Below are 13,705 nucleotides of genomic sequence, written 5' to 3' on the forward strand. Positions count from 1 at the left end.
ATCAATGAGATTGATTGATCAAGGAGACATGCTCTCTGTTTCACAGGACCACGACCCAGGAGTTGGCAGTTTAAAGAAACCAAAGGTTAAAGGGAAGCAAGCGTTTGGGTAAGAAGGAGAAGGAACAGCTGTCTCCTACGTGGGAGGTGATCAGCACTTAAAAATGTTTGGTGAAGGGGCAGAACACCAGCACCTGGCAGGGGCAGATCCTCCTAATCCCCGCCAGCAGCTGGCCGCACGCATCGCCCCATGCCCCGGGGACGCCTCGCTGCAGTCCCGGCTTCCTGGCACCGCCGACCAGGAAATTTAAAAGGCGCTTGTAACCCTCCCAATGGGCTCATAGAAACATTTGCCCCTGCAGCCTGAAGCCCTACGAACTTTCCCTATCCAGGTGGGCTATTCCTACCAGCTTTCACTATAAGTAGAGACTGCAGTGTTAGGCTTTCTCATACCTTTTGGTAATTATGTAAACAGACCATCTAATTTACTTCTGTCATAACCACCCACTAATCTGTATGTGTGCCAGACTTGGAGATGCGATTCGTGAGTCTGGAGGACAAATGAAAGGACAAGGCTGAACTCACCATGCAAGTGTCTCATTCTTCCAGTCCCGCCCGTTGTGCATCATTTGCTTGCAGTGCAGGACATACACTCACATCCCCTGCCTTGGCGGCAGTTTTGGTTTGCACCACCATAAGGCAGGACCCACTGAATTTGCAAGAGAAAATACATAATTATGAGATTTTATATCTTCAAGATACCTTATCAGCCAAGGTTTCTAAGATCCTATACACTTAAACACCAGGAGACAGGGATTGCACTGAAAAGGCGCTTGGAGTTAATTAACACTTGCTCTAGCCCACCCTCCCTGCCTGTTTTCACAGAACGGGAGCTTTAGTCCCGGCTTCCACGTGTGATCACATCCAGTGCTGTACCCTGACTCTGTATTCAGTAAACCTGACAAAAGCCTGTGAGCTGATCCCAGACTTTCATTGCAATCTGCGCATATTACACACACACAAACACACACGCACACATACACACACACACACATGACCTCCAGAATCTTCACTGAGTTTATGTAATGTTTTTTCTTCACCACACGCTGAAACCACAAAGATGTCTCCTATGAGACACCCACTCATAGAAGATAATGGAGATGAGATTTTGTAGGAAAAAGAAAGGGTCTTCTTTGAATCCAATTGAAGTATCCATGGCAGTCACCCACTAGTCACCCGCAAAAAAAAATAACAATAAGCTAGTGTTTGTACGGTTTCTGTTATTTGTAATATATAAGAAGAAACATAATCAAAACTTGATTTTTTTTTAGACTTGGTTGAGCTTAGAGTGTAATAAGTAGCTAGAGAAAAGCTCAGCGAGTCTGATATGGCTGTTACTGAAGAAAAGCCAGTACAGAACCCCGTGAATTGCCGAGGCAATTCTGTATCCATAACCAAAGCCATCATGCTGGCAGGCATGTTTTTGTTAGGCTGTCACATCTACGTCAGTTCAGAAGTGGTGTCAGATATTGCCACAACAAATTCTCTTGTTATAAAAAATTGGGGTGCATATTTTTATAACATTAATATATAATACATAAAATGGTTGGAATTCATACCAGTTGGCACTCAGTATAAGAGTCTTGTTTTGGCTGATATATACAGCATATTGGGAGAGGAGGAAATTTGCTTTCTTTGCAAACACGATGACTTTCCACAAATCAGAATTCTTCCCCTCCTGTTGAATATTGCGGGGGCTTTTCACAATTGAGCGGAACAAATTTAGGGCTGTAAGTAATTGAGAGTTGGCTGCTTGCACACAGGAAAAAAGGAAGACAAACAAAATGTCACAGTGATTATTTTTATCTCTGTAAAGTGTGTGAAATTAATTTATGAAAGCAACATTTTTGCCCTTTTGAAAGTATACGTACACAAGTTAGAAGTCTGGGTGGTTCTCTCCAGGCTACCAGGAAAGCAAAACATGTACTGTATATCTGCCCTTTAATCTAGCAGATCTTTATTTGCAGATCTGGCTGTGCATCATGTTTCTGTATCTGTGCTTCTGCCAAGTGCAGAACCAGATTTGGTTCTTAGATATACTGGTTCAAAGCTGGAGGAATATCACTGGCTTCAGCATACACTGCTGAAGGAGAAGAAGAGAGGAGAAGTGGGCATCCTCTCCATTTCACCCCAACCTTTTGTGTCCATAGGGATGTCCCTGCCTACATGGAGTTTTGCTACTTAGGTATTTTTTATATTTTAGGTATTATTAGGTATTATGTCTGTTGTTGGACAAATGGGAAGAAATGAGGTAATGTTTACAGGAGCTGAGCCCCTTTGTCTTGAACAGAGGTTCATCCCTGGTGTAAGAAGATTCGCTTTATCTATTCATGCCACTTTGATAAAACTGTGAAAGCAGAATTGTTTCCCAATACCACATCAGTACAGTATGTTACCAGTCATGGTATTAACTCATCCTAGACAGGGTCATTAGGAGGATCTTAAATTCAGGGATCAAATAGGTCAGTCTATATGAGCTTTGTCTGTGTAAAGTTAAGTTGACACTGGATATCTGTGGAAGGAAATGTTCTGAAAGCCAGTTTTCACAGCATGAAACCCAGAAAGGGACACAGTGGACACTGGTGAGGAGACAAGGAAGCTGATTGCTGGGAATTCTGAGCTTCCTTGTGTCCTCCTTGGAGACTGCCCCAAGATGCTGCCAGCTTTAAATACTCCTCCAGGGATTATTCTCAGAATAACGTAGCCTTTTAAGGCCAAACACAAGTAAAACTGTTAGTGGAGAGATTTTAGTTTGGCTTTTTAAATGGCAGATTCTCTGACACAGGGGAGGGGTGGGAGAAGGCACTGCATTTTTAGGTAAAGCTCAAGCAGTTCAGTGTAGAGAGAGAATACCAGATGTGCTCTTCTGGGCAAGAAAAATTAAATTACAGTGCAGAAGGTGATCCAGCATTATACCCTTCTTCTTCCTCTTTCCCCTACCCCATCTGCTCCCCAGCTTTGCTTCGTTATTTTCCTTTGTCCTTAAAATTTCCTGTAGTTACTCGCCTTTCTCTAGACTTATATGGGTCTTTAACCTTCCCCTGACCCTTGAAAAGGTCTTTTTAAAAACTACTCCTACCCTGCCCCTAATGCTATCAGCTACTCCCTCACATCACTTGTAAAAGAGTGTTCCAAAATTTGTAGAAGCCCCATTGTACATTTTGATGTATTGGTATAGTCAGTGGTGGCTCTAACACTTTTTAGCTGATGGGAAATCTCAGCAGAAAATTTTGTAAGACTCATGTATGTGTGTGTGTGTGTGTGAGTGTGTGTGTGTGTACATACATGACCAAAGGTTTAAGAGAGCAATGTGTTAGCAAACAAGAACAGCACAGAATATTCATTACCAATATAACACTATCAACGTGAGAATGTTTAGTTGTAGTGTGATGGAAAATAGAAAAAGTTGACATTATTTTGTAAAGGACCTTGCAGCTTTCTCCTGCCTGCCCCTTCTCAGGCTCACCCTGTCGCTGTGAGCTCAGGGGTAGTCAGGGAAACCCCCACTGGGGGCTACTCTGCAGGCACCCTCTGCCTCCTCTGCCAGGGTGTGTGACCTCTCCTAGTGGGTCATCACGCTGGGCTTGGATCTAGCAGGGTCAACTTCTGCACTTCATGCATAAGGGGAATAAGCCTCAGAAAGATATCACCAAAGGCTGTGAAGTTCTGGTAAGGATGGACCAACAGTTCCCATGGTAAGAGAACAGATGCTTGTCTGTTTAAAAAGTGGGGTAAGGAGCATAAGATGGACCCAAAGGCAATATCACCTGCAGGCAAGGGAAGGAGATGGTGGTCACCAAGGTGCTAGAGAGCAGCTTTAACTCCTTGCAAGATCCATAAGCCACAATTGCGAGCAGGTAGAAACTCAGAGAGGTGGGGAGGGTGCAGGGACAAATTAAGAAGAACTGCCAAGCCTGTGTACCGTAAGTGGCAAAGACACATTGCTCTAGAAAGTGACCTTCAGATCCCCTCCCTCATTTTAGTTAGCACTCCCTCCATGAGGAACATCGCTGGGACCAATTCATTGGTCATTCAGCTGTTATTCCAAGTGATTCAGGGTACCAGAAACCAGCCCATCAGGACAACAGTATTACCATTTATTCATGAATGTGTCAGAAATCTTTCTTGCCCTCAATATTTTAAGAAAGTGTGAGGGCAGCTTTACAAGAGTACTGTTCATCTTTCAGGGTCGCTGGTTGGAGAATTGTTCCTGTACCGGTATTGTCGCTGATTTGCACCCTGAGTTTGGTTACATTTCCTAAGCCTTTTGCATGCTCATTCCACCACCAGGAAAGGGAAACCAGCAATACTTGCTGATCTGCTCTATCAATAGGCACAAGAAACAGTAAAAACATGAAGACTGTAACGTAAATCCAAGTCCTAATGTGAAAGCTCTGTAAACATTAGCTATTACTGTCTGAAAAGATTAACCAAAGAAATGTAATCCAAGTGCTAACAGGGATAAATCTATCTAGGCGTGGAGATTATGTAAAGTTTCCTAAGATTTTCTAAATATGGCTAAAATGTGGAGTTTTGTTAGCAGTTTGCTGTCTTAATTATTGAGCAATAAAATTCAGGAAGATCTGTCCAGGAACAATTACCAGTTACTGAAGGGCATGTTACTTTGGGGAACCAGATGAGGAAGTTGGGTGCCCTGGAAGCACTCCTGCATGTCGTGGCATTTGATCAAAGCAGGTTGTAAATGTTCTTCATCAAATGATAGCTTCAACAGAAAGCAATCGACACAGCAGGGGAGACAAGCAGCATAGATTTCTATATTTGTTATTTCTTTTTTATATTTGTTATTTCTTTCGTGTTTATTTTTTTGAGAGCAAGGGGTTGAGAAAGCCTTTAAAATACAACGTACTTGGTGGTGTGGTTTCTGAACTGTAATTTATATTTTGGCTACTTGTTTTCCAAGTATATCAGTGAATTCTCTCTTCAGTCTCCCTTCTTTCAGCTAGCAGCATCTCCAAAACTTACCAGGGGAAGAGATGCTCCTTAAATAAGGTAACCTATTAGGAGCACCATGTTTCCAAATATAATATCCCTATTGTCTTAATTATGCTACTATGGTGGCCAATTTGGAATGGGATGGAAAAGCTTTTGGAGGTTTTCCATGCCAGATTCCCTGCCTTGAGCGTGGAGCAAGCTTAGTTTGCTAATTATAACTGAGGGCTTTTCCAGACGCTATGGCCCTTCCAGCCAGAATGGGTACGATGTCAGCATTTCAATGGGCATGACCTCATCTTGACTGATGCCATGTTTCTTCCAAGGTGAACCAGTTTTTACATTCTTGGGCATGACCAGTGTGTAAACTAGTTTATATCAATGCCATGAATGTTCTAGTAACAGGGGAAATGTATAAGATTTAATAATTAGGAGTCATCTCATTCTTAATAATATTAACTGAAGTTAAAACATTAGAAGTACTCACATAGACAAGGTGAACATACATATGACTTTGGGTTATTTGGTTTGGTGGTTCGGGGTTTTTTGTTTTGTTTTGTTTTGTTTTTTCACATCAAAAATGTAATTTAACTTACCCCTATTACACACTTTCACAGTCCAAACCCTACCATCCTTACTTGTAAGACCTCTATCTGGTTCCAGATCTATATTGAACCCAAGCTGCCAGTTGTTCTTCACAGTTATTCTGTGCTCTGTGCAAGTCAGGGTTATAACACAGGGTAATACATGGACTGATACTCTCTTCTGAATCTGGGTAGCATTTTGAAGAGTTTGACTACAAGCAAACATAAGGCCACAGACCTTAATTTTGCAAACATTGTGCACCTAAAGCCGTTACTACCTATCGGACACTTGCCACCACTCATGGCCTTGGGATTACCCCACATGGCTTTGATGTGGAGTTACTCACATCAGCTGAAACCACCTTCACTGCCTTGCTGCTAGGGGGGAAGGAGGAGTACCAGCTCTTCCACCGCTCACAGATGAAAGGTGGAAACAACCAGTGAGGACTGCTGATACTTTTTGCAAGGTAAATGTGTGGCTGTGGTCTCCCCGCTCTTGGTAAACTCAGCTTTAGTCCCCTACTGAAAATAGCAGGGAAGATTAGGGCTTAGTTTGATACATGCAATTTATCACCATTTTTAAGACCTCTCAAAAGAATCTAAACAGTTTTGCCCTGAGGTAAATCCTGATAGAGGAACTTAAAAATGTCCATCATCACTGAAAGTAAATTTAACTGAAACACTGGGTTTTTGTTGCAGAAAATAAGGATGATGTTATCAAAGCTACTAGAGAATATATACAATGTATGAAGGGGTTTTTTTGTTTCTTTGCCTTTTTTTTTTTTTTAACTGGTGTTTGTCTACCTACAGTTGCAACTATGTCCTTTGGAATACATAATGTAATGTATTGCTGCAGGAGCCCTGATACTTCAGTTATTTTAGGGCAGTTATGTCAGAACAAAAGGAAAAAAAAACCTTCTCAGTGCTTTACATTTAAAAACTACTAGCATGACATGTGCTAATTCATTAAAAAAATCTCATTCATCAAAACAATTCATTTTTTGTTTGAACAGGCTGAATAAACAATTTCTTACTGATTTAATCCTGGCAGACTTTCCAGCGACAAGTGGCTCCAGTTCATGTACAAGCACCACAGTGTCCTTAAGTATCAAGAACAAATTGGGTACATAAAGGACATTTAGTGATCACCTCTGCATGACGGCCCAGCATTCCCACTTGCCTTTTTCTCCCCCTTTTTCATTATTTTTCTATTGTAGCAAATGCCATTAAAATCTTGAGTTTATCAGAACACTCTGAGAAACATCTGGGTTGGATCCTTTCTTTTCTTTCTCCTGCCAAAGATGGGCTGACATGGCACAAAATGTTGTCCTGAATCAGAACTAGATTGTATACTTTCAAAAAAGGTCAAAGAATAGTGCTAGAACAGTGAACAGCCACTTGGAAATGTGCTTACTGTAGAGCTCACTTGTGAAACAGAGGAAAACTTAGAACATTTTCAATGTTTTGAAATGCATACATTTGTTTTTATTATTATTTAATTTTTCAAACAGCCAGTAAGTATAAAGGCAAAATCTTTGCATACCACGATGGAGTGTACCTGCTAATATCCAGCAGTGACATAGGTGTGTGGCAAAAAAAGTAAATACAATAAAAATAGATGAACATCTAATCCACTTGCCCTGAAGCGATCAGGTAGTTGGACTAGGTGGCTGTTGTAGGTCCCTGCTAACTGAGCTACTCCTACTCTATTCCATTCTATTCCATTCTATTCTATTCTATTCTATTCTATTCTATTCTATTCTATTCTATTCTATTCTATTCTATTCTATTCTATTCTATTCTATTCTATTCTATTCTATTCTGTTACAAGTCACTCAGTTCTTTGAGTCAGGTCCAGTCAATCCGAGATGAACCATCTCTCCCACTAAGTGGTTATCTGTCTCCATGCTCTTAATTTCTGAACAGATGCCTCAGTCTGGCACTATTTGGCTACTCACTACACTGTCTTTCAGGACAGTTTTGCCTTGAAACTACTGTGAAAAAATGGCACCCTCTTACACTTAGGATCTGTTTCTTTTGCCGATATAGCCATGCTACCATTTTAGTGATTAACATAAAATTTTCCTGTTGGTTTTTTTTTGTTTTTTTTTTTTTTTTTTTTGTGGGAGCAAGTTCTGAAGAGCTACAGCTTTCATGTAATGGTCACCCGGGCTGTTTTCCTTTTGGTGCACCAGCCATATCACCATTAACCCTCAAACTCCACATACAGCACCTAATTCTGCCCGTGAAATACACACAACCTATTCTGTGGTGACTGGGAGCCAACACAGGGAGAGACAAGGAGACTTGGTCTACTTTACTGGTAGTATCCACAATGAAAATGTCACCCTATTTCAGCTAACAAGAGCCAGGGAAAAAAAAAATATCTCTTCTTTCATATTCTAGACTATTTTTCAGGCTTGGACATTAACAATGATTTTTTTTTTTTTATTGTCAGATGTATTTTATCAGTATGGATAAATACAGGAGGTTTTCATACCCATTATACTAGTCAGTTTTCATCAGAAGATTCCATGTAGCAGCTTGTGAGGACACTGATAGGTAGAAATGTAAAATTTTCAGTGGCACCCAACACTTAATTTTTCCCTCATGGACCAGGATTTGGGACTTTCCCAACTCGAAACATAGCAGCTTAAACATGGGTTTGCCAACAATAGCAAAAATTAGGTTACAATTTCAAAAATTAAAATGATTTTCCTACAAAATCACATGTACAAGTAAGATTTTTTCCTAAAACTTCCCTATGTATCCTTGCTGCCTGTGTCCCTAAAAACTACATGACCTTGAGCTGAGCAGTTAGTACTTGTATTAGTCAGTACTTCCAAATATAATTCTCATCTTTAAGAAGAAATCCCACACTGTTTTAATGGGAACAAATTGAAAAACCAAGTAACAAAAAAAAAAAAAAAAATCAAAAACCAAACTTGAAAAAGCTCAGCTCTGCCCCTCCTGGGTATTCTCTAAGCTCAGAAAGCCTCCTCTCCTCCTCCAAGCGCACACAAGGAAAGAAGGGAGCCTGGCAGTTTCCGAGTGATTTACAGAAAATCAAATCGACACATGTGAGTTTCCAAAGATTTTAAAAACATTTAGTTGCGTATGTTCAAATGAAAGCCCACGCAGGTTTGTTTTTTTTTTTTTTTTGTTTGGATGATTGGGTTTTTTTCCATGATAGTCATGTAAAGCTGATGTTTGGAGCCACTTTCATTTTTTAATTAAAGCTTAATGGTGGTGGAGGGCAGAGAGGACTCTACCAGCCCGATAAAAGTAATATGGATGAGTCTGTCTGGAAGACACTCAACACAACATGCAAGCTGTGTGCATCGGGCAGTCTGCAGCACGCATTGGGTAGTTGTCACTGTTATGTTGCCATTAATCTCACACGGGTAAACCCACAGGACTGATTTTGACCTTACAGCCTCCAGTGGTCTCCAAGCAGGAATTTAACCAGGGGAGAAGAGAACACCGAAGTGGCCAAGGCAGAGGGGGGAAATAGAGCAAAGCAGTCCAAGTTCTTCTTGCACCCGTGAAGGAAAGACATAAGCTTTAGATCTCATGCTGTACAGACTCACAGCACAAAACCATATTTTCAGGGACTGTTGATGAGGGACTGGCTGCAGCACTTCAAACTCTTGAGAAAAGCATATCTTAGGAGAGAGATTTGACCAGTCCACTTCCAGACACTGCTCTTTTTAAGGTCCCCAGGAAGAGGATGAACACATGTTACACCTAGGGGATCTGTAAGCAGAAGGTAAGCAAAGGCTTTGGAGTATTGTTTTCACTGAGTATTAGGAGAACATTTATAATGCAGTTGGAGATTTTCCACCATTTCAGAATTCAAAAGTGGGTCCTGCAACTGGATGGGATAAGGTTTGCATTCCTGTTTCCCCATCTCTTTCTTCTCTGCTGTTTTTCCTTGGAACAGGCTCAGCTGCTTCTTATCTCACACCCAGATCTGCACACAACTTTCATTTTTCCAGTTTGCATCTTTTTGTCCTCCTCTTCTTTTACTACCAAGCTTCTTCAACCACAGCTTGTTTCCTGTCCCGCATCACCTTCCCTCGTGTCCCTCACCCTCCACGCAGATCCCAGCTCCTTCTGCTGCTGTGGGACCAAGAGGTGCCAGAAAATGTCTTCGTCTGCCATGGGAAAAGGCGGCAGGTTTAGGAGGGCTGGTGGGCCCTGGAAGGATTTTCAGCAGTGACTCCTGCATGCCTGCCTGTGGGTGCAGAGACCCAGCTCCATGAATCTGTACTCCCTTTGCATTTGGAAGTGTTTTTTTGGGTAATAGTGGGAGGAATTAATTCCTTAGGAAACATCTGTTGCCATATAATATTGGAATAGAGCAGCAAAAAGGGAAGCTCCTCACCTCAAATTTTGTCACTTTAAAAGCCGCCACTCCCAGTTTTTGCAGCAAAACAAAGAAGGTCTTGTTGGGGTAGTGGGCACCACTTCCCCTGCAGCTGGTGCTGGAGGTGGAATAGCTTTCCTTGCCAGTTGTGGGCTACTTCACAGATGTCCTTTTGTTCCCCTTTCACACTAGCCACAATTTCCTCTTAAACTTTAATCCTCTCTCCGTTTCTAATGTATGCAAATATATGCCAAAAATCAAGTCAGAGGTACAAGACAGAGCAAGTTATTGGGGTGGGGGTGGGAAGGAGGGAGACGAGGAGGCAGTGGAATTTCTTTGTTATTATAAATGTTTCAAGGATCAAAACTGTTTAGAAAAATATCTGAAAGCAGAGAGTGAAGCGCCATAATAAAGGCACTATTCCCACGTTAACCTGCGGGAACAGGAAACAACTGATTTTTCTATACTGCACAGTTTACATGAAAATGGCTCTCAGGGAAAGGAAGAAAATGTCTGCTTGTCCTCCCTGTATGTCAGGTTTCAACTGATGTGCTGATGTAGGAGAGGCTTTCCCCACCCTGGTATTCCTCAGGATTCCCATTTTGTTTCCTCTTTGGTCCAGACCAGAGGCACACCTCACCTCCCATGGCTGCTCAAGTCACACGAGCAACTGCTCGGAGGAACTACTTCTCAAAAGTAGCAGATACACATGTTCATCTCCAGCAACCGATGAAGAGCAAAAAGAAATTCCTGAAACGTAGAGCAAAAAAAATCCAAGCTGAACCAAAAAAAAAAAAAAAAAAAAAAAAAAGATAGAAGCATTAATCGCTACTCAGGTGGGAAAATCTTTCTGGTGGTGAGTCCAAAGGCCAGGCCAGTGATGAGAGAGCAGGTCAGGAGATGAGACACTTGTTTCTTTGCTGGCTGCCATTACCCTGGGTAGCTCATGTACCTCCTCACTTCTTAGAGTATAAAACAAGGCTTTGGATGCTGGAAACTGTGAAGATCTATTCAGAAAAATTAAGTTTTTTTATTTTATCAACGTTGAGGGAACAAAAGGCAAAACCAGTTCTATTGGGTGCCCATAACCTTTACCTTTCCACTTTGTGAATGGAAACAGTTTCCTATTGCCCCCAACATGCAGCCAAAACTCACTGTCATCATAAGTGGGTGCAAACCAGTCCCTTCATCTTTGTGCAGTACTTAGTTTTCCTCACAAACCCGAAAACTGAGATATCTGCAGAGATTCTTGGAAAGGAAGCTTCCTGTGCAGTTCAAATGCATCTCTACTCTCTTCTTTCTCTCCCCATTTCCTTTTAGTGATGTTGACTTCTCCCTGCCCTCCTCACCCTCCTCTCGCCTCCTTCCATTCCTTTGGTCAACCTTCTCATTTCCACTTCTCCTGCCATCATGTTCTACTGTTCTACTGCCTACCAGAGTGTTTCTCTTTCCCTCAGTCCCTTAAGTCATCCACATTTGCAAATACCCTGTTAAAAAAAAAAAAACCTGTGCATCCTAACTTGTAATTTTGAAAAGCTCAGTAGTAACATTTTGGTAGAAAGGGATCTTTTGGTCCTGGAAACATTGGGTTCTACTAAAGAATATGGAAGAAGAGAAGGAGATGAAAAGCCTGATTTAAATTGGTTGCTTGTTGGTTCAAACTGAAAAACATACACTAGGAGATCTTCTCTCTGAGTCCTTTGTGCAGAACTCAGCATGGCCGGGGAGATTTCTCTATGAAATGGTGCATACCTATATGAAGAAACACATGTATACAACCAAGAGACGATGCTGTTGTGGTCTCACTTGGTGTTAGGCGTCCCCCTCTAGTTCCATCACATATAGGTCTACTATGGTCCTCTCTTGTTCCTCTCCTGTTACTCCTTCAGGCTGTCAAGGTTGCAGCACGAATACCCACAACTAGCAGCCTGGGGGTGTTGCTTCGGTCTCTATGGGGCTGACACAGCAGTTGTCACTGTCAGGAGATCCTCTGAAATTAATATTGCTGTGGGCCTTGGGCATTTACCATGTGCTTTTGCTGGCCAAAAGGAAACATGAATCCTTCTCGCCAGGATGTATCTTACTAATCTCCTTTTAACAAATTTATAGATAGCAATCTCATGGTTTTTACTACACTCACCTATTAACTCGTGAATCTATCCGTTTCAATCCAAGAATCTAGATTATGTTAAGATTTTTATGCAGATCGATCAGATGATGTCTGAATATCTCAGCATCTTTAACATAGTCATTCATCATGAATGTCTCAGTGAGGTAAATCAGTGCTATCATTTCACATTTTCAGAAATGGAGAATGAAGGTATGGATAGTTAAACTGCATGCCTGATTTAATCACCCACAGGAAGTCTGTGACAGAGCCTGAAGTAAGAGATAGTTCTCTGAATTGCATCACCCTCCCCACCTCTTCCATGAATCCATTCTGATTTCTTAGATGAAAGGCACAGGCAGACCTCATGGATGCAAAACTAAAATGATGTTTTTTAAAAAACTGCAAATATTAAAAATGCTTCAGATAATGATAAGCAAGGGAAAGGGTCTGAGCCTGACTGTGAATGTCAGATCTAGGGGGAAAACTGCTAGAAAATAAAAAAATAAGACAAAGACTGATAATCTATTTCAAGTATATGTCTCATGTCTTAAGGTATCAACGTGCTGGTGTATAAGACCTCTCCAAAATCACACACTATGTGACTTCTGATTTTGGGTCACTCACTTGTTCTGAGTGATCTGAGTTTGTCAGAAGATGTTTTTGAGGTTGACCAGGGTAGGAAGACAGGCAGAGTCGTTGTTTTGGATATTCCTGACCCCTGTTCTGATATTCCCCTAACTCTGTTATGGCCTGGCCAATGCTAGTCAGGGCAATCATAATATTACGTGGCTCTTGTAAAAATCATATTCAATCTATTCAGGGAAAAAACTATGGTTCTAAGATTTCCATAAAGAAGCCTCCACAAGAATTTACTGAAGGTTTGGTAGCTGCAAGGTCCATCTGATTTACCTTTGCATATAAAGGCCATAAATAAAGCCAAGACCCAGCAAATAGATGTTCTCATCATGAAACTCTCTCGTAACAAATTTCAAACTCTTGAGTGAGATTTCTGATGCTGGCACAAAAACCTCTGAGCCCAGTTACTTGTTGGAAGACCAACTCCAGAGCCCTGTCTAAAACCCAGGAAAAAATTCTGAAGAAACAAAGGTATGTAAAGTAGATCTTGATGCTATTCTTGGAGGGCAGATGAGCAGTTTCTACAGTAGCTATTGTATGAATTTAAGATCAGTTAACTGCATTCTTTAATGGCACTCCTTGTTAGCTGTGGATATGTTCTGCAGACCAGCAAGAGACAACTGCAGATGGACTTATGCACACACATGGAGCAAGGTACAGAGTTCAAGCTATAGGCACAGTATACATGCATGCCTGCTGTTCCAAAAGTTCTGCCACTTGACCCACGCAAAATATTTTTAAACTTTATTTTTTGGCTGATAAGTATTTCAATTTTGGTTTTTTGCTGAGAGAACCTCTTTTTTTATTTTATTTTTCAGCAGGAAGGCAAATCATCTTTGAATACTGCCAAATATAACAAACATCTACAGATGGGTTGGTCTGCAGCTGGAGGCTTTAACTTTGTAGTATTTATTTGAAATATCAAAGCCAGCAGAGCAAGGCTAAAACATAGTGGGCACAATTCACAGTGTTTTGGCTCTTGAGCAAATAGCAGTTG

Source organism: Tyto alba, unplaced genomic scaffold (assembly GCF_018691265.1).
Source record: "Tyto alba isolate M040663 unplaced genomic scaffold, T.alba_DEE_v4.0 Super-Scaffold_22, whole genome shotgun sequence".
NCBI classification, from domain to species: Eukaryota; Metazoa; Chordata; class Aves; order Strigiformes; family Tytonidae; genus Tyto; species Tyto alba.